Raw genomic sequence first — 4338 nt, forward strand, 5'->3', positions numbered from 1 at the left:
AGCCACGAACACAGTGAATGAACACAATTCACTGGCCGTTCGCTAAATGATATTCTCTTATTTTTGCATAGCCCTTTGCAGTTTAAAATGTCCTTCCAAACATAATATTTGAAGCTCTCATTTGCTCTCCCACACAAGCCAGGGAGGAGCCGGGGCAGATCAGACCGATGAGGGTGCGGCAGTGAGAGGAGTGGGCTGACAGGGGCAGAAGCTCGGGGCAGAATCAGACATTCTGGTGCTGAGCCAGTGCCCCGCCCAGGACTCCCTTCTGCCTGGAGCCATGCCCTAACCTATTGGTTTTCAGAACTCTTGAGGGCTTCCTGGAGGTGACTACAGGGCTTCCCCCTGAGGTTTGTGTGTATGGGGGCGGGGGAGGGGATCATTTGCATCTGCTCTAATAACATTAAGTTTTTAGTAGATAATGCATACACAGTGAACAGACTTCAGAAGATGTATTTATTTGGCCAAACACACGTGTGGGTGCTTGGCCCTGTGCCAGCATGCCAGACAGAGGCAGGATCGGCGTGCGGTGTGGAAGCTTGATTAGAGAGTGCTCTCGGGATGGACATCTGTGGAAGGAAGGGAAGGAGGAAGCAGCACTGAAGTAAGGGGAAAGCTGCGGGCTGGTGCAGCGGCAACAAAGGCCTCCGCCAACACCGTGGGGAGCCCGGAAGCTGGGGTGGACCTTCAGAGTCGGATCGAGTGGTGGTGATGGTACAGGGCTTTTACACCTCCGCATCCACCAGTCACTGGATGCAGGTTGCCCTGGGAAGAGGGTGTCATTTGGGGCGAGGCAACTCTCTACCACCAAGGCAGTTCTGAAGGGGGTTCTCAGCTGGCAGCACTTCCAGCAGCTGAGGGAGTAAGTTCTTTAGTCCTGAAGCGGCCTCTGGGCTGCTCAGCACAGCATCTTCCATGGTCTATCTTTTGTGCCACTCAGACCCACTTCTTCTTAGAAGTTCTGGAAGCAGCTCCTCCAGGATTCTGGTGGTCTCTTTTCCTGGGAGACACTTACAAGAGGAAATGAGACAAACCCCAGTTGGTCTCAGGGCCACAACTATGCTCATATCTCCATCCTTGTTGCCCACACCCTCAGCCAGCCCTTCTACTGGTCTCAACAGCTTCCCTGGTGGTGTGACCCAGATAGACCCTCATCCCTGAGGTGTTTGAGTCTCTTCAATGCTTTTCTAAGCCCATGACTGCTTCATTTTCCATATACTGTCAAGATTGGGGCAAAGAGTAGCAAGGGCACCCAAACGAATGGCCTGGTGCCCTTACTTCTCCCTGCCCCCACCAAGTAACAGCAGCCTGACCTCCTCCTGTGACCATGTCAATCACCCCTGCCAGGACGGTGAGTCTGCTTCTTACTTTCCAGCCTCATGACACACACGCACACACTCAAACTCAACATGTGCAGGTGGCAGCTGTAGCTTATCATTCAATGGACCTCCTTGATCCCAGGTAGAAGCTCCCCTTTAGAAAACCCATTGGATGATAACAACAGGTTTTTCTACTTTTTATTTCATTACAATTTTGAACTACAAGGAAAAACATGACAGACCTTAGTTGGGTTTCTTTCTAAGTAAGCATCAGCAGGCCTCCTCTATCATTTTCTTCTAGGCCCTTCCAATCTCCAGAGACACTTCTGCTCTCAACTCTCTTAGCCAGAGCCCCTCAGAGCAGAGGCCCCCAGGCCCCCACTGGAGGCAACTGCTTTCGCGGCCAGGGGCTGCTCTTGCCTGTATCAGAGCCTGTGGCCTCACCCTTGGGTCCTGGTGCAGAAGGCATTCTTTCAAGGGCTCCAAGTATTTTTAATCATCCGTGTTTATGGGACCTGGAATGGGGCAGGGCTCAGTGGGCGCTCTGTGGTTTTTTTCTTTTTCCTGGACAATCAGCTGGGATTGTCAGGAATTCCAGGCCGTGTGTATTTACGGAAGGCCATGGGGTCCTGAGAGAGGAAAGTGACATGCTGACCTCCCTTCCCATGAGCCCCTGGGAGCCTAGAGCCTTCTCCTTTCCGTTCCCCAGAGCCTGTGGCCCCAAACCCAGGACACCATCCAGGGCGGGGGGGGGGGTCACTGAGATGTGCAAGGAAGGCAGGGGAACTTGGCCGCAGAGCCTCTAATCTGGGGTGTCACCCACCTCTGCCCCTGCCCAGTCGGCAAGTATTTCCAGAACGTCTCTCGTGGGCACGCAGTGCTTTCCTCAGACTGGGGAAACTGCTCAACTCAGGGCCACTTAAGGAGGGAACCAAGAGACAGAGAAACCGGTACAGCCTTGAGGGCCAGAAGCACCCAGTAAATGCTCACGAAGGGAGCGATTATTCCCAGCCCGTATCCATAGCCTATTGCCGACTCTCTATGTGAGCTTCTTTCATTCCAGCCCCACCTGCAGCTCCCCCGGGCCACAGGGCAGCCCCTCCAGAAATGTCAGTGAGTTGCAGCCTGGGTCTGAGAAGCACGTGGCTGACCACCACCTCCCTCCCCGCCAGCCCCAGGATATTTTTGCAGGGTGCTTACCAGTCTGGGCCCAGCCGAGATCTTCTTTTACCCAGTAATCCTGCTGGCAGACAGGTGTGAAAGGAACCGAAAGCAGACAGCACGGTCTGTTGATTGAATTATTGCTCTTCGGAGCAGCTGAGTTTTGGTCTGGAAAGCTCCTAATGGCAGGTCTGTCTGTGGAACAAGAGCAGACATTGTGAGCTTCAAATAGGGGCTTGACAAGCCACAGCTGACGACACTGAACACTGAGCAGCCAAGCCAGTCCGGGCAGACTCCTGTGGCTTTGGCACCCTTTCCCTGCACCTCAGGTGTGGGCCGTGGTGCTCAGATGACCTCCCGTGCTGGCCAGAAGGAGCCTGCAGCCAGGACGGGGAGGACGAGGCAGGGACACCCCTCGGGGGACGCTGAGCCGTACGTTGCATGGTCCAAGAGGTGCGTGTCCTTTTCTTTATTCACTCAACAAGCATTTGTTAAGCACCTATATCATTGGCCAAACGTTGTTCTTCCCTGGGGATACAATGGTGAGCAGAGAGTCACAGTGGTGAGTGGTCAAATGCCCCGTCTTCCTGGAACTTCTGTTCTCTGTTGCCCTTCGTCTGGTGCCCCTGTCTGGCCGTGAGTTTGCAGATGAGAGGAAAGCTTTTCAGGTGCAGAGTCTCCGAGAGCAAGCGTCTTGCAGAACGTGGCCCCAGGCGTGAGGTTATGCCAGTGTGGGCCCTGAAAGACCCCAGTGAAGTGTGGTCCTGTCAGCATGCTTCAGGCAAATCCTGGCTCCTCAGACAGCCTCAGGCGCCAGGTGAACGGCTGGCTTTTCGTACTGCCCCAGGTGGCCATTTCTGATGGCCTGTGTTTGGTGGGGGAAGGGCAAACCACGTATCAGTAAGGACTAGCCATTACTTCAGATATTCTCGGGGGTACGGGCGGAAAACCGTGGGCGAGCGAGGCCATGTCTCAGGGTGTTTGTGCAGAATGAACGGACAGGAGTAGCGACCTATCCATCTGTCTTTGAGCTGTTCGGAGACCGCGGGTCAAGGTCTTTGTCGGGGTCTCTGCTGGCACTGTAGTGCTCCAGTCCGGGCCACCGTAACCCTCACCTTCCACCCGAGCCCACGTGAAACAGCCACACCACCTCCGCGTGGCCTGTTCTGGGCATGCTTGACTGCCCGCGGCCCTGATGGCGTTGCTCCCGCCTCCTCAAACCCGCAGCCTAGTGTGGCTGGGTGGTGAAGGGCTGTGAAACAAGGGCGTTTTCAGCAGCGAAAGGATTCAGAAGGGGCACTCGAACACTGAAGGATCAGTCAGGCTATGCCTTTCCTCTCTGGTTGTCTCAATTTACAATCCTATTTTCTTCCGTCACAGGCATTTATTTAAAGCCAATATCAAGGGTCCCACTCTGTGTCAGGCATTGTGTTTACATGAATTGTTTCATTTAATCTTCCAGACAGTCTTGTGAAGAAGCATGATGAAACCTTATCTTACAGAAGAGGGAACTGAAACTTAACAAGGAAGGAAGTTTGCCCAGCATCCCTCAGATAGTTACGGGGTTTGACCCTCATGGGCTGGCCTTGGAACTCCTGCCCTTAACCTGCACTCTGCGGACCCTCCAGGCCAAGTGATGCCCGTGTCATGCTTGTCTCATTCATGGTCAAGGCTGAGGTTCAGCCTTGAACCTGTCATTCAGTTAGTTCTGGAAGGTGGCTGATTTTCTTGTCTCTTCCTTTCAAGACCTAGGGCTCTGCCTCTCCATGCCTGAGGGTGAAATCTGCCTAGGCCCATAACCCAGCAGTCCCATGGGAGTCACCTGCCACTCCTATGTCCACCATCCTAGGTGCCTTCC

General features: G+C 54.0%; 1 long non-coding RNA gene across 1 annotated transcript; it reads right to left on the bottom strand.

Moving 5' to 3' along the window:
- Positions 1-437: 437 nt before the first annotated feature.
- LOC130709440 (uncharacterized) lies at positions 438-2674 on the bottom strand. The gene is made up of 2 exons (XR_009009984.1): positions 2520-2674; positions 438-1010 (listed from the first exon to the last, which is right to left on the bottom strand). It is a non-coding gene; the product is annotated as an uncharacterized LOC130709440 (long non-coding RNA).
- Between the last annotated feature and the right edge of the window lie 1664 nt (positions 2675-4338).

This window comes from Balaenoptera acutorostrata, chromosome 12 (genome assembly GCF_949987535.1).
Source record: "Balaenoptera acutorostrata chromosome 12, mBalAcu1.1, whole genome shotgun sequence".
Classification (NCBI taxonomy): domain Eukaryota; kingdom Metazoa; phylum Chordata; class Mammalia; order Artiodactyla; family Balaenopteridae; genus Balaenoptera; species Balaenoptera acutorostrata.